We start from the raw sequence: 27,377 nt of genomic DNA, 5'->3' as shown, positions 1-27,377 counted from the left end.
TACGCGGCAAAGCGTTCTGTAATCGCCCACACCAGGGCCAATAGCTCTAGGCGAAACGAGCTGTAGTTAGCTGGGTTGCGTTCAGTGTCTCTTAAAGACCTGTTGCCATAGGCGATTACTCGCTCCTGACCATCCTGCACTTGTGCTAGTACTGCCCCCAGCCCATGCAGACTGCCATCGGTGTATAACAGGAAAGGGGAATCAAGCTGGGCATACGCTAACAACGGAGCACTCGTTAGGGCGGCCTTCACCTCCTTAAATGCCTTTTGCTGCTGGGGTCCCCTTGGGATGGGGCGATTTTGGGGGCCTTGTGCCGTCCCTCTTAAGAGCTCATTCAGGGGACTCACTACTTGTGAAAACTTAGGTACAAATCGCCGATAGTACCCCGCTAAACCTAAGAAGGCCCGAACCTCTCGCAGGGTATGGGGGGGTGGCCACTCCTGCACAACCATGACCTTACTGGTCGCGGGCACAACCCCGTCTGGAGTCACCACCTAAATGCTCAATCTGACTCTGTAGCAGTTGGTACATCTTTGGTTTTATTTTTAGGCCATAACAACTGAGCCGCCGGAGAACTTGACGTAATTTCTCAAGATGGTCTTCAAATGAGGTCCCGAACACCACAATTTCATCTAGGTACAGTATATCAGGACTGATTCAAAATTCAGATCGCCTAAGCAATGTTCCATCAGGCGTTGAAAAGTTCCCGGCGCGTTATTGAGCCCGAAGGGCATCCGGTTGAATTCATAGAACCCCATTGGTAGGACAAACGCCGTCTTGGCCCGATCTTTTTCGGCCATTGGTACCTGCCAATAGCCACTTGCTAAATCCAACGTCGAGAAATGTTTGGCCCGACCCAATGCCGACAGAGACTCTTCTATGCGAGGTAATGGATATGCGTCCCTCACCGTGTGAGCATTCAATTTGCGATAGTCCACACAAAACCGAAAGGTCCCATCCTTCTTCCGCACCAAGACCACAGGGGCCGCCCAGGGGCTCTGGTTCTCTTGGAACACTTGGTTGTCAAGCATACTGGCCACCATGTGCTTCACCTCTTGATAGAGCGTTGGGGGGATTTGACGATACCGCTCCCTAGTAGGAAGAGTATCGCCCGTGGGAATCTCATGCTCAATCGTCCAGGAACAACCGAAATCCTCCGTATGTCGCGAAAAGGTCTCTTGATGTTCCCACAAGACCTTCTCCAGCTGCTCCAATTGCACGGGGGTCAGTTCCTCCAGATCAAATCCCATCTGGTCCATGATTACACGACCATTCCATTCTTCGGTAGGAGATTCGGTCCGGCCTACTTCGACTGCGAACGTCCAGGAAGACTGTTCATCTGGGCGAAGTTCGAACACTGTCTTGTCAGGCACCTTCCCTGCTGGCACAAACAGTTCAGCCAGAATGGTCCCAGCAGGAATTGTAACAGCCTCATCTAAAACGTTGATACATCTGACTGGCACCCGTCAATTCTTCACAATCGCCAGAGACCGGGCCACATGCGTCTTGGCGAATGAGGACTTCTCTGGGGCTGGCTCGATGAGTACTTCAAGCCCATTCAGTCTCTGCGCAGCCCCCATCGGTAGCATTAAGAGTTCTTCAAGCCGGGGCACTAGCGAGATTGTATTCCGCGATGGCACTCAGACCAGGCCCACCCGACCCCCAGGGACCACACTCCTCAGGAGATCACAACTCAGCACTAGACGGTGTAACATTCTCTGGGTGGGTCGATGGTGGGTTGCACGCGCCCAGTATCGGGGTCCCTCACTGGCATACACCTGATCATTTAAATCTCGCAGAACGTTCATTATGAGCATCACCTCCATGCCTCTTCAAGGAGGGTGGTCCACCAGCACTATCCCTTTCTGACCCAGCTCTTGACCAAACATTTTCAGTTGCATCCACATGATCCCCTTCACCGTCAGTTGGCCATTGTTAGCGGCTGTAAGCCTTATCACTCGGCCGTCCTCGGGAACCACGAGTTGACTGAAGTGCCTTTCGTACACCTCTAAGGGCATTATGGTACATTTGGATCCTGTGTCAACCAAGCATCTCATCTTCTGCCCTTCAAACTCTACTTCCAGCACTGGACTGCATGCGAACAAATCTTGTTCTTCCCATTGAGGGCTTTGTGGGCCACTGCTGGGTGTTTAATGCCGGCGAAGGAGGCTCCAGGGCTGCAGACATCCGGCAGTACCGGGAGATGTGTCCCCGACCCCAACACCTCCAACAGGTGACTGCTCCTCGTGGACGAGAACTTGGATCATTCGAGAAGGGCGACCTGGCAGACTGTGGAACCACCATTCCAGAGGACGGGGCGGGTGGCCCTTCCGTAGGAGTAGGGACCGGCCCAGCTCTGAGACCTGACACCTCCAGCTTTAGCTCCTTCAGTTCGGCACGCAGAGCCTGTACAACGTTTACCAGTCCTCCCCCTCCTGAAACTGGCGCCGGTCCTCCCTCCAGTTGTCCACTGTCAACTGCCCCCTCGGCCACCAGAATAGACTCCTCCTCCCTTTCCACCGCGGTCCAATAAATCTGCCAGAAGGATAATTCCGGGGTAGCTCGGGACATCTCCATCAGTTTGTCTCGAAGGAGTCTATTGGCTAACCCCATTATGAATTAATCCCAGAGCAAGCGGTCTAACTCTCGGAATGCCCCCATGGCCCCTGGGTCTAGTCGCTGCACCTCATTCAATGTTTCCTGTAAAGTGTTCGAGTACTGCATTAAAGGCTCACATTCCCTTTGGGGCCGATTGAAAAACAAGGAACGAAGCTGGGCCACACGAGCCCGGCTTCCTGAACTCCCCTCTAACAGCTCCAAGATTTTCTCTAACGTGCTCCTCTCTGACTTTGGATGTACGATCACCATCCGCCTAGCATCACCCTCTAGTGCATTTAATGCCAACTCTGCTCGTAGTGCGGGGGCCAGATTACACATCCGCAGAACACTCCGGACCCTCTCAGCTCAATCTTGCAACGGCATGTTACGCCCGTCGTATTTCGGCATGTGCCGGAGTAAAGCTCCTACCGGCACATATCCTCCCACAGTCAATGCGGCTGCCAGGGGTTCCGCTACCAGCGGGGGGGCTGCTGGTGTGGCAGAATCATTTCTTCCCTCACCTCCGTCCATGGCAAGCACTGGATCCTGCCGACTACGCCAAAAATGTAATGACTGGAGGTCCGAGAGAGATCCAGTGAGGTACAAACTGAGACAGAGACAGAAATAAACAACACTTTCTTTACTAAGACAGGGATTAGACTAAAATTCAGTATAGCATGAATCAGTCTCAGGTTCTACCTGGGACACTGTCCCTACTAAATACACACACTGTCAGCAAAAGCTGAAATCAATGTGCCATCTCAACGTTTCCAGCTTATGTGAATTATTCTAAAGATCCGGAACAATTTTACCTAAACACAGTGTCAGTCTAGTGAGGGCGGTCTATAGGGACCCCCTGAGATGGCACACTGAGTACAATCCTACCACTACTAACAATAACAATGCATGAAACTATACCAATTGCTCTTATACCCCTATTATAAGGATACCCGGGTATCTTAAAGTTACGGTACCGTTAACCTCAGATGTAGTCTATCACAGGCCTGTGAATCCCGGTGGCTGCAGCTAGTCCCAGAAAACCTTGGCGCCAAAACAAAAGCAACGTTCAAAAAAACAGCCAAGGTTCCTTGTCTTGTCGGCCGATGCCGAGCCCACACACCGTGGACTTTATTCCTGTAGCCTCAGGTTAAGGTCTGGGAAGATCTCTTCACAAGGCTTGTCAGTATCCTCTCAATGTGAATGGCACCAGACCCTTTCTCTCCTCTCGCAGTCTCACTCACTCTTTTCCAGACCACCGACCACATGCTCCGTCACAGAGATGGATTCCTCAGTCTCTTTGCCTTCTCAGTTGACACTTGGCTCCTTCAGCATAAAGTCTCTAGTCCACTCAGCATGGACTTACACAAAACTCCAAAGAGCCACACAGCTTTCCCCAGCTCAGCACTTGTTCTTAAGCAGGGACACAGCTTCACCAGGGACAGGGGTTAACAATCTCCTCAGGGAAGTTTGTAGAGACAGTGTCTTGTTCCAGCTCAGTTCTTACAGACTTCCTGTCTAGCCCCTCACACAGCAGACACCCTCAGCACACACAGGGTTTCCTGCTCTGCCCCTGCTCTGAGCTCAGCCAGGCCAAAGTCACAGGGTCCTAATGCTCTCCTGCTGCTATCACAGTTCACACTCTCACAATACCATGGCTTCGTGCCATAATTCACTGGAAATATTCAAAGTTGGTTGAAGACGAGCTCATTCCCACAGAAAAGTACCAGCAGCAAGCTAAGGAGATGGTGGCCTCTATCATCATAAAGGAGTTAGCTCGTTGTCTAGGAGACCAACCACCGCTGCTGTCTACCTTGTGAACATTGTGTTGAAGGTGTCATGGGTTTACCGTGACAGAGAGGAGCCAGAAGACTGCAGCGTCTAATTCCTCTCACTCCTGCAGTCATTAGAAGCCTTTTGTCTTCATATTAATCTGTGCATGGGTTAATCTGCTCAGTTGTGAGCTCCTGGAAGCTTGCCGTGATTTAGGCTCTCAGCAGATTTGTCCCATGCATCTCACCTACTGTGTAACGCTGTACCCCAACACATCAGACTGTCGCCTACCTTGGAAACCTTGAAAAGGAAGCTGAATACCCACTTGTTGTGACATGAATACAATCTGCGGTTACCCTCGCTCCAGCATACCGCTGCACAACTAGCTGTACCCTGACCTACTGTATCCTCACCCATTCCTTGTAGATTGTTTGTGCGCCCTTGCGGGCAGGGTCCTCTCTCCTCTTGTACCAGTCGTGACCCCTTTTCACATGTAAAGCGCCACGGAATAAATGTCGCTGTAATAATAATAATAATTATATTACTTGTACTCTGGGTCAATTGATGGCACTTTCCTGGTGTCAACCCCTAATTTGATGTATTTTGGCAGCTTTTGGGCCCATTTGAAGGAGTTGCATATGCGTTTGTTTTTGCCCCCCATTGAATCCTTTGGCGTTCGGTAATGTTTGGCGAATATTCGACTAATAAATCAGCAAATATTGCAGATTCGGCAATCGCAATCTGAACTGAATATTGAAACATTCGTTCATCTCTAATTAGCAGTGCATGCAAGACAACCCAGGAATCTCACATAACTGGAAGAATTTTCGAAGGAAGAATGGATGAAAATCCCTCAAACAAGAACTGAAAGACTCTTGCCTGGCTACAAAAAGTGTTTAGAAGCTGTGATACTTTCAAAAGGGGGTGCTACTAGATACTAACCATGCTGAATGCCCAAACATTTGCATCAGCCAATTTTCTTTTTTGTAATTTTTATAATGTAAAAGATGAAAAATATATATATTTTTCTAAAATACAAAGGAGATGTGTCATCTTTAACCTTAGGCCTTTTAGAGAGCATTTCATCTCCAACTTGCTTAACTGTTCACAATAACAGTCATTTTGACCAGAGATGCCCAAACTTTTATATGCCACTGTAGTTTACTGGTTGCAGCAGTTATGACACAATCAGTGTTTTAAGATTTAGCATGTAGCAGAGCTCTAAAAGCTAACCCCGCCCATACCAGGCTCTGTATATACATCGTCAATTGAAAGTGAGCTTCTTATCATAAGAGGGGGTGGAGTGAGACCACTTGGCAGGAAGGAGCTATTTTGTGCAGAGATTATGTCCTGGTAATAAAAAATCACTGTATGGAAGCAACATCACATAGCCTAATAAGTGAGATATCGCTCAAATATGTGTCTCAGACCCTATCTCTTGCTGCTATCCAATTACATAGCAAAAACCTGCTGACAGATTCCCTTTACGCAGAACAATCTCTCTCTCTATCCCACTATAATTTGAATTTCTGTAATATTTGCATACTACTTTTCTCATACCTTAGATCATATGAGCCATCTGTGGCTGATACCATCTTTTGTATTGTGTTAAATAGAGGTGGGCATTTTTTATCTATTCGTGCAAATTGCCAAGACAAGCAAATTTCCTAAAATTCTGCATAAATTTGATTTGCATCTAATTGATTCACTAGTATTAATTTATGGTGATCTTTGGTCTGAGGTTATGGAGGTGGACAATTTGAATTCCCCTGAATAACTACTTTTTTTTGGGTTGACATAAAAACAGACTTAGAGCAAACTAACCAAAGAGGAAGAAAATGCCAAATGTGGTAATAAGAGTGCGATAAATAATTTTCAGGTATATTAGTGACTGAAAGAAGAAACATGCGGAATACCAAAAAGTAGAAAATAACTGTATTGATAGGGAGAAGACTGTAGCCTACACTATGAAAAGTTTTAGTTTTTTTTCAGATGGTTGGCTTGGTACTGTATTACCTATATGTAGAAGCTTTCAGCTACAGTGTTTTTGAAGTTGTAAAGTTAAATAAGGTGATGGTTTCATTTGGCAAGCACCTCAGAGTTTTAAAGTACTAAAAGTCGTGATTTCTATACCTCTAACCAATTTGCTTCTAATATGTAATGTTCCTGATAAAAAAAATAGACAATGTTGTTTCTATCCATTAAAATGTTAGTAGAAAAAGAAAACAGTAACTACCAGTCAGTTAGCTAGGCATCATCAATAGCAAAAATAAAGAAAACTTTCATGAAAAAGTAGATAACGGACCACCTAGAACCAAACAACTTACTAAATAATCTAACTTTACTCTGGCCATACTATGGTCAAACTGATCTAACTGATTTCAGTAAATGTTTCTCACCAAGGTTTTGGATGAAGGTAGTGCTTGGATATTGGCTCTGCAAATCAGCAAAGTACTTTAAACTGTTCCACTTAAATAGCAGATAACTGATCAAAAATTAGACTTATATCAAGGATAGCTCTATGGATTTGCAGTTAGCGCTTCAGGATAGAACACATTACTGGGAGAGATCATGATCCAAATGAATAGAACCCTAGGTAAAGAACATTTGGAATAATTAGTATTTTGGCTACATCAGTTGCAAAAAATTTGATCTAGATTCTCTATTGGTACTTCTTGGAGTGTGGTAGAAAACCCATGTGTAAAGAGTAAGAACATACATACTCTAAAGAGGTTGTCCTTTGTGAGAATGGAACCCAAGACTGCAATGCAGTACAATGAAACAGTTCTAACCACTGAGCCACCATGCTGCACTCTTGAACCTCATACTTTTATATAACGTTATGGAAAGGAGGAGATATAATTGAAAACTTTAATTCTGCTTTAGGATTAAATAAAGATTTTGAGGGAATTGTTTTAATCAGAAACTACAGTATTTTTCGAACCATAAGACGCACCTAGGTTTCAGAGGAGGAAAATAAAAAAAAAAATTAAGCAAAAAATGTGTTCATGATGCACTTTTAAGGGGGAGGGTGTCTTCTGCTGACACTGGTATAGGGGTAATGTCCCCCAATTCTGACAATATCCCCCATCCTGGTATATATGTCCCCCCCTTCCTTTTATACGTGGTTCCCATCCCCATCCTGGTATATCTGGCATCCCTCCATCCTGGTATGCATGGAACCCCTAGATCCTGGTATGCCTGGCACCTCTCATCCTTATCCTGGTATGCATGGCACCCCTCATCCCTATCCTGGTATGCATGGCACCCCTCATCCCTGTCCTGGTATGCATGGCCCCCTCATCCCTGTCCTGGTATGCATGGCACTCCTAATCCCTATCCTGGTATGCATGGCACCCCTCATCCTTATCCTGGTATGTATGGCCCCCTCATCTATATCCTGTTATGTATGCCCCCTCATCCTCATCCTAGTATGCATGGTCCCCCTAATCCCCATCATGCTGCACATAAAAAAAAAAACACTCCAACTCACCTTTCTTCTCTCCTCCAGCGCCGTGTCCTGTCTGCCCGCACTGATCTCTCCATGTGAGCCGCGCATGACGTCACTACCATGCACTGCTCACAAGGAGAGATCAGCTGCCGGAAGTCACTGTTCCCCACGCCGGGACTGTGTGCGCGGGGAGCAGTGACTTCATGCTGCTTAATAGCTGGCACACAGCGTAGCCGCCGCGTGGCTCCTGCTGCTGCCGGGCTACCTCACGTGCCTGCTTATTAAAGGGCATGTATATTCACCCCTCCCCATGCCCATGCGCGTGGAGAGAGGTTGAATATTCATGCCCTTTAACAGCAGGCACACGCGATTTCCCGACAGCAGCAGGAGCCGTGCTGCTGATACACTGTGTGCCGCTATTAAGGAGCATGAATATTCAGTGCCCCATATTCATTTTATTTAGCGCGGGGACAGTGTAGGCTGCAGCAGGCGACTGCTGCCTCCTGTGCCCCTCTCCTCCACCGCAACCGCTCCCCTGACACCCCACACAGTATATATATACCCTCCCCCAAACATTTGGACTATAAGACGCACCCCCCATTTTCCTCCAAAATTTTGAAATAAACTTCTAGCAAATGTGGTTGGCAAAAAAACGGTAAGTAAATTAATGCATTCTAAAGTGTCTATTTCTGCTGTCAATCTTCAATATATCTTTAAATGAAGAACTAAAATAGCAGACTTTGCTCTAAAATCCAATTTATGATTATAATGCTATTTCTACATTTTGGTTTATTTAGATTTTAAAATATCTTGGTTTCAAAGTAAACCATTCTGGTTGTTATGGGCAGAACATTATATACATGATTTTGTTCAATTTATCTAGAGGCATGCAGGGCAATATAAACATGTTTATTTGTGCACATAACTAGTACTTCATGAAAAGATGAAAAAAGTGAATTTAGCCAGAGGTTTCACATCTGTTTAGCTTTTTTTCTAACACACAGAAACAAACTTAGTTTAAAATGGAATATATGTCAATCTTGCCTGGCCTATTTTGCAATTAATAATTATAATCTGAATATATTGGTGTACAGTCTGCAAGAGAGCACCAAAGGCAAATCCAAAAAGTAGGGCAACAAAATTTGCCTCTGTAATCATAATCTATTCTTTTGAAGAATAAACATATGCTCATCCTTTTCATTTGAAGACACGTTAAGTATTATTTTGTAAAGCATTTCAAGTATTCTTTTAGCTTTGTAAAATTGTATGCCCACAATATACAATACAGTTTTAAACGTCTGCTAAAAACCTTAGGAAAGCAGATTGAGAATGTACTAACAAAATAGGTTTCCCTAATGAAATTATTATTATTATTATTAATATTGCCATTATATAAACCCATTTTCCAGCACACTGAAATACAGATTTACAATAATTATAGCAATATTAATGAGTAAATGAGTAATCTTTTTATTATTATTATTATTATTATTATGTGAGTAATAGTGATGAGCGAGTATGAATTGTTAACCCTTTCGGCGAGCACCCGAGTATTTGCGGCGTGCTCGGCATCAATGTAAGTGTCGCCACGGCTGCATGTGTCACATCTGCTAAACACCTGTGACACATGCAGGGTGTTGACACATGCAGGGGATTGCCCTGAATGTGACACATGCAGCTGCGGCGACACTTACATTGATGCCGAGCACGCCGCAAATACTCGGCGAGCACCCAACCGTGCTCACCGAAAGGGTTAACAATTCATACTTGCTCATCACTAATGAGTTACAATAATTTTTTATATAATTTCTGTAAATCTGTTTGTATCCATATAAATAATAAATGTTTGTGATAATAAAGACAGCAATATTAGCCATTAAGAAAAATAATAATTACAAGAAATAATTATTACTATTACTGAAAATCTGTATTCTATAGACATTTTATAAGGAAATCAATTATTTGTGTTTGCTTTAGGCAAGAATTTTATATTGAGAAATTTGTAGCTAATAAAAGAAAAGAATATTCGGATAGACAATTTTGATTGTTGAGCCCTACTTAAAATTATATTGTTAAAGAGTCTTCTTACCTTAAAATATAGTAACCTACCTCTTATTAGAACATATAATTTGGTGGCCTTAACAAGACACATCAGGGACTGGGTACATGTATCTAGTGGTTTTTCTAATACTTCATTGGAGAGGGAACTTGCTGCACTCAACGATCTTCGGACTCTTCTACACCTGAAATATGGGGAACTTCCCCTTCACATCAAACATAGTGTCCTCTTGAAAGACACAATGGGCGCATGGAAAGCTCTGAGGAAATTATATAAACTACAATTCTGTTTATCTAAAATAGTACCCTTATGGGATGATCATAGATTCACGCAGGGTAAACAAAATATACTTTTTGAACAATGGAAGCAGAAAGGGATTTCAAGAGTGGGAGATCAGATAAAAGAGAATGAGGGGAGGTAATACTCTTGGCAGGAATTTTCAGAAAAACATAAATTGGGAAACCATTAATATTTACAATATCAACAGGTGGTCAGTCGGAAAAAGAGTCAGAAAAAGTAGAAATGAAGGGGGACTTTGACTTATTGATGGGATCTAATTCCGACATAACTACCCTATCTACAATGTATCAAAAAATTTGAAGGCAAACTTTGTATGGAGTATCACATAACATTTTCCTTCACTGGAGTGCGGAACTAAAAGATGATGCTTCAAGTGGAAAAATTATAATGGGTTGGAACAAGGTTAAGAAAGCAATGATAAATGAATAATGGAGAGAAAGTCATAACAAACTGATCCATAATGCAATATATGCTTTTAATTTCTCTTAGAAAGATGCTCCATCTCATTATCTAAGAAGGTGTCCAAAATGCAATCTGCCAAAGGCTAATTTGTTTCATGGTATTTAGGATTGCCCCTATATGCAAACGATATGGATGGAGGCCCGGGGATATATTGACAAATTTTGGAAAATCAAAGTTCCAGATACTCCACAAGCATGTTTATTTCATTATATTATAACAGAACGTCGAGATGATAGGGATACAATTCTATCTATTCAAATAATACACGTTGCTCTTCTTGTAGTCAAAAAATGCATATTAGATACTGGCTAAGGAAAGAAATACCTCAATTGTCTGCAATTGTCTGAAATAATAAAAACTCTATTAGTATATGATAAATTAGATTCAGAAAGACATAAGGATAAGTCAACGACAACATTTTTCCACAAATGGATATCACAACTAATGAAGGTTTTTAGACATACACTGTACATCTTGGTACAACACAGAAGATCTCAAGGGTTCACTAGTAGTGTTGAGCAAATTTGTTCAGCATTTCAAATTCGTGTTTGTGTTTGGGGTTCACGCCAAAAAAATCTGCTCCGCCCATGAACATCCCTAATTTGCCACGCAGATGCCCTCCTCCCTTCACTAATCTCTGCAGCTATTATGTAGAGATACAGCAGAGGAGGTTTTTTTATCTTTGTGAACACTTCAAGATCCCATCTCTTAGTGCTGTCAGCACTAGTGTTGAGCCACCCCCGTAGTGTTCGAGTTCGGTTCGGTTCGTCGAACACCCGTGTGTTCGCCGAACTGTTCGTCGAACTGTTCGTCGAACACCTTCGAACACCGTTAAAACCAATGGCAGGCAAACAAAAACACATAGAAACACAAAGAAAACACCTTCAAAGGTGTCCAAAAGCTGACAAACTGCTCAGAAGACACAACTAACACATGGAAAAGTGACAAGTACATATAGTCATGCGAAAAGAAAAGAGGTGGAGGAGTAAAAGGAGGGGGAGACACAGATATAGGCATGTCATGCCCTTCTAAATCCAAAAAGTGAGAAGCCGAGACGGCCAGTCCGCTCCTGCCCGTGCCACCTCCGTGTCGCCGGGTTTGTGCCAGAGCCGCGGTGAACCCTGACGGCCAGCCCCCCTCTCCCAATACTGGTGCCTGTCCGCTGGTGGGTCGAGAGAGCCCCCCTGTGGTGGAGGCAGCTCTAAGCTTTTTAATTTAAATTGTCCCTCTAATTTGAATGAATACACTTTAAATCCATTTACAAGGATCTATTGGAGGGCAAGTCTCATGCCAGCAGCCGCGTAATTCCAGCTCCAGTAGCGTCCACTAAAGCTGCTGCAGTTAAAAAGATTTTATAAGGATCGAGCTCGGCTGTCCACCGCAAGGCATCCTAGTGTCAGTCCCAGCCCCTATGCCTTGGGGTGCCTCCTGATGCTCTTCACTAAGTATCCCGTGGTCCCGAAGCATTTCCTTTGAAAAAATTAAGTGTCCAAACTACAGGTGGTGTAGCTTGCTTAACAGCCGGGATAATCCGCTGACTAGCAGACACTGCTACTAGGCACAAAGTATTTCCTGGGCTAGATGCAGTTAAAAATTTGTAAGTAGATACTCTCGTTGGATGCTGAGAAAGCATTCTATAGAGTCTCCTGGCACGCCATATATGATTCTCTTAAAAAGCTTGGGGTAGGGGTCTAGGGGACCCTTTTATAGCCAAAATCACGGCCCTGTATCACAATACGTCACCTAGGCTGAAGATAAATGGAACTGTAGCACCGAGGGCTCGGTTGCTACAGACGTATTGCACCTCACCCAGAGGTGTGATATCTCACTCTAAGATAAGGATGGAGTGTGGATCAGGACCCGACACCTGCATGCATTACACCACATTGCCGTGGGGCAGGGCGACCAATATGCCCCTGAGATGGGCACGACAGTCCCTGTCCCTGGCTGGAGTGGGGGGAGGGAACACTGAGGAAGGGGAACCCTGCAATGCAGGAGCAGGGAGGAAGCAGTTCCTGGGTGCATTGAGAAGGGAGTATAAAAGGTGGGCACCATCTTAGTTCAGTGCAGAGAAGTCTGAGCAGAAGTGGCAGGGAGCAGGGGCTCTGCATGAGCTCTGCTCCGGAGGCGGGCCTAGTAACAGAGGCCCAGGCCTGCAAGAGGGAGAAGGAAGGAAGAGGAGCGGAGAAGGCTCCAGGAACGAGGAATGAAGGGATCCCAGGGGTGCGGACGGGCGAGTCGCCACCGCACGCCCGAATCCACCTGCGTGGAGGGGTCAGGCCAAAGGGGGAGACCGGTCCCCGAACTAGTGGAGGCAGGAAACGACCCTCAGCTAGAAACCGGAGGCTCTGACATTTTATGTGGCGCAGCCCCTTGCTCCACCCGCTAGGAAGGCACCACATAGGGTCAGGGAAACTGGCGCCAAGTTTACCAAGAGGAGGCCCGAGGCAGCCGGACAGAAGTGTTGGTAAGAAAGGCCAGACAAAGGACACACAAAGGGGGTCCTGTGAAGCGCTCCAAAGTTATCTGGGAGTTGTCTGAGCCCCTCACCTGGTGAGCACAGTACGACGTGGGCAGCCGTTACCTGCAGACGTGGTCTGGATAATAAGAACTGTGAGTAAAGGCCCTGAACTGCATCACTGACTCCGTGTCGTTACTGCTGCTGCCCTGCACCATCACCCCCATCCTCCGCATACACTGCCCTGAGGCTATACTCCTCCCGTGGGGAGTTATGCTACGCTCTGCTGCACCCACAACACCAGCCTTAGCGGTCTGCCCTGTAGCGGCGGTTCACTCTGACCGCAATCCACGGGTGGCGTAGTCGGACATTTAAACATCAAAACCACATAAATAGTTCCGCCATTGGTTTGACCGCCCTGAGCCACGGAACCGGATCGCCGCCACGAAGACTACAACCACCAGCATCCACCAAAAAGGGTCCGGCTCCGGGTGTCCCAAGGCCCAGGGGGTGCGTCAGAACATTTTCATCACCTTTCACAATCACCAATGGGACAAGGCAGGGATGTCCTCTGTCCCCTCTCTTATACATCCTAGTGACGGAGCACCTGCTCTCATCAATTCGCCATAACCCCAATATTAGGTGGATTGAGGTGGGAGGCACCGAGTACAAGTGCTCTCTATTTGCTGATGATGTCCTAGTATATATCACTCAATCACATATATCCATCCCTGCTGTTATGGCTGAAATAGATCACTTTGTTACATGGTAAAATTTTAAAATCAATGCAGCGAAGTCTGAGGCCCTCGATGTCTCCCTCCCTAAATCCATATAGGATTCCATCCAGTCCAACTTTCCCTTTGCCTGGCCCTCACAGGGTATCAAATACTTAGGAATTCCTATTCATAGAGACCTCTCCCATCTATGTTATCTTAATTTTGGGCCCTTTATTGAACAATTCCATACAGACCACGGTTGGCAAGTTAGAAATGTAAGATTCACTACGTGAACCACTGGTGTTTTGTGGAAAAGCACATGTACACCGCGTTCCAAATTATTATGCAAAAAGTGTTCAGGAGTGATAAGGGAAGAATTTGTTTGTTTGTCAGTTAAACTCATTGATGGTGATGTGTGTCAGGGCTCTTTATATCACTGTAAGCAATTGCAGACACCTGTGCTAATTAGTTTGGCAGGTTTGTCCAATGAAAGGCAAGACTACTTAAGAAGGCTCTCTCACATTATTAAGCAGCCTACATTTTCTGCCAAAATGGGAAAGAAAAAGGATGTGTCGGCTGCTGAGAAGCAACAAATTGTGGAGTGTTTAGGTCAAGGCATGACTACAATCAACATTGTGCGATGATCAGGATGAAGTGTCTTGGCAATCAAGAAGTATGTAGCTGATTCACAGTACACACGTGTGCGTGCTGATAAGGGCAAATTGAGGACTCTTTCCTACAGGCAATTACGTCAGGTTGAAAGAGCAGCGGCAAAAAAGCCTTGTCATAGCAGCAGACAAGTTTTTGAAGCTGCTTGTGCCTCCAACGTCCCCCGAACAACAAGATGCAGGGTCCTTCAGAGGTTTGCAGCTGTGCATACGCCATCCTGTCGACCTCCTCTATCCACTTCACACAAGCAGAAACGGCTCCAGTGGGCCAAACATTACATGAAGACTGATTTCAAAACTGTTTTGTTCACGGATGAGTGCCGTGCAGCGCTCGATGGTCCAGATGAATGGAGTGGAGGAAGGCTGGTTGATGGACACCCCACGCAAACACGGCTACAGCGCCAACAAGGAGGAGGTGGAGTAATGTTTTGGGCTGGAATCATGGGGAGAGAGATTGTCGGCCCCTTTAGGATCCCTGAAGGCGCTAAAGATGAACTCCATAATGTATGTGGATTTTCTCAAACAGCACTTCCTGCCATGGTTCAAGAAGAAGAACCGTGTATTTCACAGCAAGATCATTTTTCTGCATGATAATGCACCATCTCATGCTGCACATAAAACATCTGCATCTCTGGCTGATATGGGCATAAAAGGGGACAAACTTATGGTGTGACCCCCATGCTCCCCTGACCTCTACCCCATTCAGAACCTTTGGAGCATCATTAAAAGGAGTGTCTATGATGGCGGGAGGCAGTTCACATCTAAGCAACAGCTCTGGGAGGGTATTCTGTCCTCATGCAAAACAATTGAAGCAGAAACCATCCAAAACCTGACAAATTCAATGGACGAGAGAGTTCAGAAGCTCCTTTCGAACAAGGGGTCCTATGTGAAAATGTAACATCACCTAGAATAAAGTTTTGAGTTGAAAACTGTTTGATTTCAGTTTCTAACAACCTGCTAATGCTTATAATTTCAAAAATGACCATTTTTTTGGTCTTTATTAAAATGAAAAGGTTGATCGAAAAGTTTGGGGGATCTAAGAGTGTGGCAACCCAGTAGTCATGATTACTTCGAATTCTGACAATATGAGGGTCATGCTGCAGGTAGTGCAGCAAGAAGGCACTTATGTGTCTTGCGCATCTCGGAGCCCCAAAATTATTTTCCGGGCTAGATGCAGCTAAAAATTATTTTTAATTTTAAATCTGGTGAAGCTTATTATAGATGGCCTAATAGGATCAGTGCTGCACACTGCTACAAAGCCCAAATTATTTTCCAGTCAAGATACAGATAAACATGATTAGTAATTTGAAAGCTTAAAACGGTTGGTAGGGTGATTTTAACCAATCATCAAGCTTTTACTCTCCCCAGGATGACACAGGGGTAGAAAAGTCGTTTCGGATCCATGATTTGTTCATCTGTATGAACGTGAGTCTGTCTACATTATCAGTGGAGAGCCGCGTGCGCTTATCTGTCAGCACACCACCAGCAGCGCTGAACACACGTTCAGACAGAACGCTGGCTGCGGGGCATGACAAGATCTCCAAGGCGTAAGTGGCTAGCTCCGGCCATTTATCCAGATTGGAAGCCCAAAAAGAGCAAGGGTCCAGTGACACAGTCGTGGCTTCAATGTTTACTTGGAGATACTCCTGTACCATCGTCTCTAGGCGTTGACTATGTGTCAGACTTCTTGTCTCCTGTGGCCTTGCAAAGGATGGGCTAAAAAAGTGGTGAAATGATTCCGCAAAATTGATGTTACCAGCAGATACTGTGGTTCTGTTACGGTTTGAGTGCTGAACACTTGACGGTCCCACGGTTGGCAAGTTGGAACTGTGAGATTCACTACGTGCACCACTGGTATTTTGTGGAAAAGCACATGTAAGATTCTGCAACAGTCTCTGCTGATACTCCTGCATGCGTGCATCCCTTTCTATGGCAGGAATAATTTCTGCAAATTTACTTTTGTACCGGGGATCTAACAGTGTGGCAACCCAGTAGTCAGGATTATTTCTAATTCTCACAATTCGAGGGTCATGTTGCAGGTAGTGCAGCAAGAAGGCACTCATGTGTGTTGCGCATCCAGGAGCACCAAGTCCCTGTTGTGTTGGTGGCGAGGTAACAATCATGCTTCCTTCCTCTGTCCTCTCCCCCCAACCTCGCACAACATAAATGTGATCAAGGTCTCCCTCATCTGATGAGTCTTCCATCAGTTCGTCCTCCACTTCTTCCTGGGCTCCTGCACCTTCCTCACTAGTTTGGCTGCTACCATGCGCCCTGGTAAAACCATCTCCCCCACCCTCACATGCCTGCCGCCTTGGTGCTGCCGACCGTCTGGACCTTGCAGATGTTAGCCCTTCCGCATACAACTCCTCCTCCTCTACTTCCTCCACCTCCTCTTGTGCCACCACCTGACTCCGAATTCTGTTTAACATGTGCTCCAGCATGTAAATCACCGGAATAGTCATGCTGATAATGGCATCGTCAGCACTAAACATCTTCGTCGCCATTTCAAAACTGTGCAGAAGGGTGCATAGGTCCCTGATCTGAGACCACTCCTCCAGCGTGATTTGCCCCACCTCTGAATCTCGTTGGCCCAGGCTATACGTCAGAACGTATTGCACCAGGGCTTGTCGGTGCTGCCACAGTCGCTGCAACATGTGCAGAGTTGAATTCCACTGGGTAGGCACATCGCATTTTAGCCGGTGAAGTGGCAGGCCCAACGACTTCTGTAGAGATGTAAGTCGCTGAGCTGCGGGATGCGAACGGCGGAAGTGAGCACACAGCGACCGTGCCCTCTGCAGAAGGCCATCTAGTCTGGGATAGTGGGCTAAAAATTGCTGGACAACCAGGTTCAACACGTGAGCCATACAAGGCACGTGTGTGACATTGCCCCGGCGAAGGGCCGCACCCAGGTTTGCAGCATTGTCGCACACGGCCTTCCCTGGTTTCAGGTCCAGTGGAGACAACCATTCATGAAATTGGTTCTCCAGAGCTGACCACAACTCCTCAGCTGTGTGACTCACATTTCCCAGACATTTCAATGTAAAAACCGCCTGATGACGTTGAGCCCTACTGCCAGCATAGTAAGGAGGTGTGCAGGATCCCTTCTGCGCAGTTAGAAAGCTTGTGGCATGACCAGACAGGCTTTGGGTGCAGGTGGAAGACCGAGAGGAGGTTGAGGAGGCAGAAGCAGTGGAGGAAAAATGACATAAAGAGGATTGACGCACAACTCGTGGGGACGGCAAGACTTGGACAGCAGCCCCTTGTCCTGCTGTCACCATAGTTACCCAGTGCCCAGTCAGCGACATGTAACGCCCCTGTCCATGCCTACTCGTCCAAGTGTCTGTGGTGAAATGCACCCTGTCACACACAGAGTTTCTCAAAGAAGCGGTGATGTTGTGTGCGACATGCTGGTGGAGCGCAGGCACACCTTTCTTTGAGAAGTAGTGCCGACTGGGCATCTGGTACTGGGGCACTGCGACGGACATAAGGTCTCGAAAATCCTCTGTGTCCACCAGGCGGAAAGGCAGCATTTCTGTAGCCAAGAGCTTGCAGATGGTGAAATTCAACCTCTTAGCTTTCTCATGGCTAGAAGGAAATGGTCTTTTACTTGTCCACATCTGAGGGACCGAGGGCTGGCTATTGTGCTTAGACGGGGTTGATAAGGGTGTCCCCGGCAAACTGCCGGTCTGTGAGGAAGATGCAGGCGGACATGTTAGGTTGCCTTGATCCAAAGGTGGTGCTATCGATGTCGGACAGCGCTCAAGACCAGCTGGTGTTACCACCTCCAAAGAAAATGATGACCTGCCAATCACGCTGGCTGTTGCGGGTAAAGAGGTGGCAGGTCTGCGCCCCAAACAGGTGTGACTGCTGTCCCCCCAGTCACAGAGGATGAAGAGGCCGCGGATGCACAAGATATGGCAGACGGTGGTTGGCCCGGCCGGCTAGACCGCATTGTAGCACACTGAGCTTCCCACTGCAACTTATGCTTCATGTCCATGTGCCGGTTCATGCATGAAGTACTCAAACTATGTATTTTTTGGCCTCTACTTAGCTTTTGCTGACAAATGTTACAGATAAAACGAGTTGGGTCATCTTTATCGATCTGAAAAAATGCCCAGGCTATGCAAGGCTTAGCACCCATGCGACCTGAAGAGCCACCATGACTTGTGGTGAGAGGCAGAGTTGTGTTTGAGGATGCAGTTGTTGACGTGCTTCCAGTACTACGTCTCTGTCCAGGAAGGCGCAACCTGACCTCGTCGTCACTAGCATCTTCCTCCACCTCCTCTGCTGACCTCATCTCTTGGCTGACTGTGGGTTGACAGTAAGTGGGATCTCCGACCTCATCATCATCACCCTGTGCGTTATCACACCCGTCGTCCTCAGAGCCAACCTGTTCCTGCCCTGACAAAAAACTAAAGTTGTCGCTCCAATCAGGTATTTGAGTCTTATCATCGTCTTCCTCATTGTCTCCACCAACAGGAGTTACAGTTTGGGAATGAGGGTCTACATTATGGTCAGAACCTTCTGCGTCTGGTCCTGGATCCGACTCATAAAGATTCTGGGCATCAGTGCAGATCATTTCCTCGTCTGGATTCACAGAAGCGCTGGAGTCGACCTCTGATTCCCAGGCTATAGTATGAGTAAACAGCTCTGCAGACTCAACCATCTGTTCTACCTCATACTCAGACGGGCAGCTGGAGATTTGGGAGCTGTGAGGAAGCAAGTGCGATTTGGGTGACACCTTTGAGGACTGGAGTATTTGTGATGTTGAAGTTGATGTGGAGGAGAGCCCACTTAAAGGAGCACTTGATATCCGTTGAAGCACCTGCTGTTTTTGTGCCTCATCTGGAATTTGTAGCGATTGGCGTGGCCGTAAGAAAGGGATCTTATCACATTGTCCGCTAAAAGAAGTAGACATTTTAATTTGGCTGGAAGATGGTCTTTCTTCTGCACCTACCCCACGGACACAACCTTTTTTCCCCTTCCCAACACGCCTATTCCCCTTTCCACCAGCAGCAGGCCTTTTTCCACTCATTTTGGTGGTTAACTAATTCACAACTCTGGAGTTGTTTGCACAAAAAAACAATGGATGGTAACCGAGCAGAGCTGAGTGGCCAAACTGTGGTATTAGGCCAAAACTATTGGCTGGGTTAGATGCAGAAAAAAATTATTTTTAATTTGCAACCTGATGGAGGTCAGTATAGATGGACTAATAGACCAAGTCCCACACACCGCTAGAAGCCCAAATATTTTTTCAGAGCTAGATGCAGAAAATTTTTTTATTCAATTTGCAACCTGATGGAGGTCAGTATAGATGGACTAATAGACCAAGTCCCACACACTGCTAGAAGCCCAAATATTTTTTCAGAGCTAGATGCAGAAAAAAATTATTTTTAATTTGCAACCTGCTGGAGGTCAGTATAGATGGACTAATAGACCAAGTCCCACACACCGCTAGAAGCCCAAATATTTTTTCAGAGCTAGATGCAGAAAAAAATTATTTTTAATTTGCAACCTGATGGAGGTCAGTATAGATGGACTAATAGACAAAGTCCCACACACCTCTAGAAGCCCAAATATTTTTTCAGAGCTAGATGCAGAAAAAAATTATATTCAATTTGCAACCTGCTGGAGGTCAGTATAGAAGGACTAATAGAACAAGTCCCACACACTGCTAGAAGCCCAAATATTTTTTCAGAGCTAAATGAAGAAAAAAATTATTTTTAATTTGCAACCTGATGGAGGTCAGTATAGATGGACTAATAGACCAAGTCCCACACACTGCTAGAAGCCCAAATATTTTTTCAGAGCTAGATGCAGAAAAAAATTATTTTTAATTTGCAACCTGATGGAGGTCAGTATAGATGGACTAATAGACCAAGTCCCACACACTGCTAGAAGCCCAAATATTTTTTCAGAGCTAGATGCAGAAAAAAATTATTTTTAATTTGCAACCTGATGGAGGTCAGTATAGATGGACTAATAGACCAAGTCCCACACACCGCTAGAAGCCCAAATATTTTTTCAGAGCTAGATGCAGAAAAAAATTATATTCAATTTGCAACCTGCTGGACGTCAGTATAGAAGGACTAATAGAACAAGTCCCACACACTGCTAGAAGCCCAAATATTTTTTCAGAGCTAAATGAAGAAAAAAATTATTTTTAATTTGCAACCTGATGGAGGTCAGTATAGATGGACTAATAGACCAAGTCCCACACACTGCTAGAAGCCCAAATATTTTTTCAGAGCTAGATGCAGAAAAAAATTATTTTTAATTTGCAACCTGATGGAGGTCAGTATAGATGGACTAATAGACCAAGTCCCACACACCGCTAGAAGCCCAAATATTTTTTCAGAGCTAGATGCAGAAAATTTTTTTATTCAATTTGCAACCTGATGGAGGTCAGTATAGATGGACTAATAGACCAAGTCCCACACACTGCTAGAAGCCCAAATATTTTTTCAGAGCTAGATGCAGAAAAAAATTATTTTTAATTTGCAACCTGCTGGAGGTCAGTATAGATGGACTAATAGACCAAGTCCCACACACCGCTAGAAGCCCAAATATTTTTTCAGAGCTAGATGCAGAAAAAAATTATTTTTAATTTGCAACCTGATGGAGGTCAGTATAGATGGACTAATAGACAAAGTCCCACACACCTCTAGAAGCCCAAATATTTTTTCAGAGCTAGATGCAGAAAAAAATTATATTCAATTTGCAACCTGCTGGAGGTCAGTATAGAAGGACTAATAGAACAAGTCCCACACACTGCTAGAAGCCCAAATATTTTTTCAGAGCTAAATGAAGAAAAAAATTATTTTTAATTTGCAACCTGATGGAGGTCAGTATAGATGGACTAATAGACCAAGTCCCACACACTGCTAGAAGCCCAAATATTTTTTCAGAGCTAGATGCAGAAAAAAATTATTTTTAATTTGCAACCTGATGGAGGTCAGTATAGATGGACTAATAGACCAAGTCCCACACACTGCTAGAAGCCCAAATATTTTTTCAGAGCTAGATGCAGAAAAAAATTATTTTTAATTTGCAACCTGATGGAGGTCAGTATAGATGGACTAATAGACCAAGTCCCACACACCGCTAGAAGCCCAAATATTTTTTCAGAGCTAGATGCAGAAAAAAATTATATTCAATTTGCAACCTGCTGGACGTCAGTATAGAAGGACTAATAGAACAAGTCCCACACACTGCTAGAAGCCCAAATATTTTTTCAGAGCTAAATGAAGAAAAAAATTATTTTTAATTTGCAACCTGATGGAGGTCAGTATAGATGGACTAATAGACCAAGTCCCACACACTGCTAGAAGCCCAAATATTTTTTCAGAGCTAGATGCAGAAAAAAATTATTTTTAATTTGCAACCTGATGGAGGTCAGTATAGATGGACTAATAGACCAAGTCCCACACACCGCTAGAAGCCCAAATATTTTTTCAGAGCTAGATGCAGAAAATTTTTTTATTCAATTTGCAACCTGATGGAGGTCAGTATAGATGGACTAATAGACCAAGTCCCACACACTGCTAGAAGCCCAAATATTTTTTCAGAGCTAGATGCAGAAAAAAATTATTTTTAATTTGCAACCTGATGGAGGTCAGTATAGATGGACTAATAGACCAAGTCCCACACACTGCTAGAAGCCCAAATATTTTTTCAGAGCTAGATGCAGAAAAAAATTATTTTTAATTTGCAACCTGATGGAGGTCAGTATAGATGGACTAATAGACCAAGTCCCACACACCGCTAGAAGCCCAAATATTTTTTCAGAGCTAGATGCAGAAAAAAATTATATTCAATTTGCAACCTGCTGGACGTCAGTATAGAAGGACTAATAGAACAAGTCCCACACACTGCTAGAAGCCCAAATATTTTTTCAGAGCTAAATGAAGAAAAAAATTATTTTTAATTTGCAACCTGATGGAGGTCAGTATAGATGGACTAATAGACCAAGTCCCACACACTGCTAGAAGCCCAAATATTTTTTCAGAGCTAGATGCAGAAAAAAATTATTTTTAATTTGCAACCTGATGGAGGTCAGTATAGATGGACTAATAGACCAAGTCCCACACACCGCTAGAAGCCCAAATATTTTTTCAGAGCTAGATGCAGAAAATTTTTTTATTCAATTTGCAACCTGATGGAGGTCAGTATAGATGGACTAATAGACCAAGTCCCACACACTGCTAGAAGCCCAAATATTTTTTCAGAGCTAGATGCAGAAAAAAATTATTTTTAATTTGCAACCTGATGGAGGTCAGTATAGATGGACTAATAGACCAAGTCCCACACACTGCTAGAAGCCCAAATATTTTTTCAGAGCTAGATGCAGAAAAAAATTATTTTTAATTTGCAACCTGATGGAGGTCAGTATAGATGGACTAATAGACCAAGTCCCACACACCGCTAGAAGCCCAAATATTTTTTCAGAGCTAGATGCAGAAAAAAATTATATTCAATTTGCAACCTGCTGGACGTCAGTATAGAAGGACTAATAGAACAAGTCCCACACACTGCTAGAAGCCCAAATATTTTTTCAGAGCTAAATGAAGAAAAAAATTATTTTTAATTTGCAACCTGATGGAGGTCAGTATAGATGGACTAATAGACCAAGTCCCACACACTGCTAGAAGCCCAAATATTTTTTCAGAGCTAGATGCAGAAAAAAATTATTTTTAATTTGCAACCTGATGGAGGTCAGTATAGATGGACTAATAGACCAAATCCCACACACCGCTAGAAGCCCAAATATTTTTTCAGAGCTAGATGCAGAAAAAAATTATATTCAATTTGCAACCTGCTGGACGTCAGTATAGAAGGACTAATAGAACAAGTCCCACACACTGCTAGAAGCCCAAATATTTTTTCAGAGCTAAATGAAGAAAAAAATTATTTTTAATTTGCAACCTGATGGAGGTCAGTATAGATGGACTAATAGACCAAGTCCCACACACTGCTAGAAGCCCAAATATTTTTTCAGAGCTAGATGCAGAAAAAAATTATTTTTAATTTGCAACCTGATGGAGGTCAGTATAGATGGACTAATAGACCAAGTCCCACACACCGCTAGAAGCCCAAATATTTTTTCAGAGCTAGATGCAGAAATTTTTTTTATTCAATTTGCAACCTGATGGAGGTCAGTATAGATGGACTAATAGACCAAGTACCACACACTGCTAGAAGCCCAAATATTTTTTCAGAGCTAGATGCAGAAAAAAATTATTTTTAATTTGCAACCTGATGGAGGTCAGTATAGATGGACTAATAGACCAAGTCCCACACACTGCTAGAAGCCCAAATATTTTTTCAGAGCTAGATGCGGAAAAAAATTATTTTTAATTTGCAACCTGATGGAGGTCAGTATAGATGGAGTAATAGAACAAGTCCCACACGCTGCTAGAAGCCCAAATATTTTTTCAGAGATAAATGAAGAAAAAAATTATTTTTAATTTGCAACCTGATGGAGGTCAGTATAGATGGACTAATAGACCAAGTCCCACACACTGCTAGAAGCCCAAATATTTTTTCAGAGCTAGATGCAGAAAAAAATTATTTTTAATTTGCAACCTGATGGAGGTCAGTATAGATGGACTAATAGACCAAGTCCCACACACCGCTAGAAGCCCAAATATTTTTTCAGAGATAGATGCAGAAAAAAATTATATTCAATTTGCAACCTGCTGGAGGTCAGTATAGAAGGACTAATAGAACAAGTCCCACACACTGCTAGAAGCCCAAATATTTTTTCAGAGCTAAATGAAGAAAAAAATAATTTTTAAATTGCAACCTGATGGAGGTCAGTATAGATGGACTAATAGACCAAGTCCCACACACTGCTAGAAGCCCAAATATTTTTTCAGAGCTAGATGCAGAAAAAAATTATATTCAGTTTGCAACCTGATGGAGGTCAGTATAGATGGACTAATAGAATGATGCTATGCCCAAAAGATTTTACTTCACTAGGTGCAGTAAAAAAATTGGTATTCTATACACAGGTGGTATATCTTGCAACACAGATAGGCTACTCCACTGACTAACACACTCTGCAATAGGCCAAAAAGGATTAGCTTTGCTAGATTCAGCCAAATGCTGTGAAAAAAACTTGCACAGCACTGGCACAGACCTGCCTGGCAAAAACTGATAGGAACTGATGTAACCTAGTCCTGAAAAGGACTCCAATTACAATTAGTCTTTACTCCCACAATCTATCTATTTAAGAGCACAGACCTGCCTGATAAAAGTCGTAGGAAATGCTGTAACCTAGTCCTTAAAAGGACTGCAATCACAACTATTCCCTACTCCCAAGCTATCTGTATATTTGTGCGAAAATTGGCTTGAAATTAACAAGGTATAGCGCACACAGCAACAGCGGTGCCGTCTAACACGCAGCTGCAGCAGTGAGAAAATGGTGGCGACGGGGAAAATGGCTTGGTCTTATAGGGCAAGGACATGTGACATACATTGCCAATCACACATGCCCTTGCTTGTGTGAAAAAAAGCACTTCACTCCATGTGTGCGCTGCTGATAGGCTGACAGATTGCACCTCCCCACTGCAAATGCGGGAAAGAGAAAAAAAAATGGAGATCTTCATTGTTCCTGCAGAGATCCATCCCCTGCCCCTCCCCCCGCCCCGCTGTACACTCAAACTGCGTATTAACATTAATTTTCATCATTACTGAGAAAAAATCCAGTTATGATTTTGGTGCACGAACAGTTATCGAACATAACCTCGAACAGCCGAATTTTTCTCAAATTGTTCGTGTTCGCCGACCGGCTCGAACACCGCCCAAAACAGCTCGAATTTGAGATTGGCGAACAGTTCGAGTAGAACAACGCTCATCTCTAGTCAGAACATTTTCATCACCTTTCACAATCACCAATGGGACAAGGCAGGGATGTCCTCTGTCCCCTCTCTTATACATCCTAGTGATGGAGCACCTGCTCTCATCAATTCGCCATAACCCCAATATTAGGTGGATTGAGGTGGGAGGCACCGAGTACAAGTGCTCTCTATTTGCTGATGATGTCCTAGTATATATCACTCAATCACATATATCCATCCCTGCTGTTATGGCTGAAATAGATCACTTTGTTACATGGTAAAATTTTAAAATCAATGCAGCGAAGTCTGAGGCCCTCGATGTCTCCCTCCCTAAATCCATATAGGATTCCATCCAGTCCAACTTTCCCTTTGCCTGGCCCTCACAGGGTATCAAATACTTAGGAATTCCTATTCATAGAGACCTCTCCCATCTATGTTATCTTAATTTTGGGCCCTTTATTGAACAATTCCATACAGACCACGGTTGGCAAGTTAGAACTGTAAGATTCACTACGTGAACCACTGGTGTTTTGTGGAAAAGCACATGTACACCGCGTTCCAAATTATTATGCAAAAAGTGTTTAGGAGTGATAAGGGAAGAATTTGTTTGTTTGTCAGTTAAACTCATTGATGGTGATGTGTGTCAGGGCTCTTTATATCACTGTAAGCAATTGCAGACACCTGTGCTAATTAGTTTGGCAGGTGTGTCCAATGAAAGGCAAGACTACTTAAGAAGGCTCTCTCACATTATTAAGCAGCCTACATTTTCTGCCAAAATGGGAAAGAAAAAGGATGTGTCGGCTGCTGAGAAGCAACAAATTGTGGAGTGTTTAGGTCAAGGCATGACTACAATCAACATTGTGCGATGATCAGGATGAAGTGTCTTGGCAATCAAGAAGTATGTAGCTGATTCACAGTACACACGTGTGCGTGCTGATAAGGGCAAATTGAGGACTCTTTCCTACAGGCAATTACGTCAGGTTGAAACAGCAGCGGCAAAAAAGCCTTGTCATAGCAGCAGACAAGTTTTTGAAGCTGCTTGTGCCTCCAACGTCCCCCGAACAACAAGATGCAGGGTCCTTCAGAGGTTTGCAGCTGTGCATACGCCATCCTGTCGACCTCCTCTATCCACTTCACACAAGCAGAAACGGCTCCAGTGGGCCAAACATTACATGAAGACTGATTTCAAAACTGTTTTGTTCACGGATGAGTGCCGTGCAGCGCTCGATGGTCCAGATGAATGGAGTGGAGGATGGCTGGTTGATGGACACCCCACGCACACACGGTTACAGCGCCAACAAGGAGGAGGTGGAGTAATGTTTTGGGCTGGAATCATGGGGAGAGAGATTGTCGGCCCCTTTAGGATCCCTGAAGGCGCTAAAGATGAACTCCATAATGTATGTGGATTTTCTCAAACAGCACTTCCTGCCATGGTTCAAGAAGAAGAACCGTGTATTTCACAGCAAGATCATTTTTCTGCATGATAATGCACCATCTCATGCTGCACATAAAACATCTGCATCTCTGGCTGATATGGGCATAAAAGGGGACAAACTTATGGTGTGACCCCCATGCTCCCCTGACCTCTACCCCATTCAGAACCTTTGGAGCATCATTAAAAGGAGTGTCTATGATTGCGGGAGGCAGTTCACATCTAAGCAACAGCTCTGGGAGGGTATTCTGTCCTCATGCAAAACAATTGAAGCAGAAACCATCCAAAACCTGACAAATTCAATGGACGAGAGAGTTCAGAAGCTCCTTTCGAACAAGGGGTCCTATGTGAAAATGTAACATCACCTAGAATAAAGTTTTGAGTTGAAAACTGTTTGATTTCAGTTTCTAACAACCTGCTAATGCTTATAATTTCAAAAATGACCATTTTTTTGGTCTTTATTAAAATGAAAAGGTTGATCGAAAAGTTTGGGGGATCTAAGAGTGTGGCAACCCAGTAGTCATGATTACTTCGAATTCTGACAATATGAGGGTCACGCTGCAGGTAGTGCAGCAAGAAGGCACTTATGTGTCTTGCGCATCTCGGAGCCCCAAAATTATTT

The sequence above is a fragment of the Phyllobates terribilis genome, unplaced genomic scaffold (assembly GCF_046119375.1).
Source record: "Phyllobates terribilis strain yellow unplaced genomic scaffold, ASM4611937v1 Scaffold_1__5_contigs__length_1240528914, whole genome shotgun sequence".
Taxonomy (NCBI): Eukaryota; Metazoa; Chordata; class Amphibia; order Anura; family Dendrobatidae; genus Phyllobates; species Phyllobates terribilis.
This window is presented reverse-complemented; position numbering follows the sequence as displayed.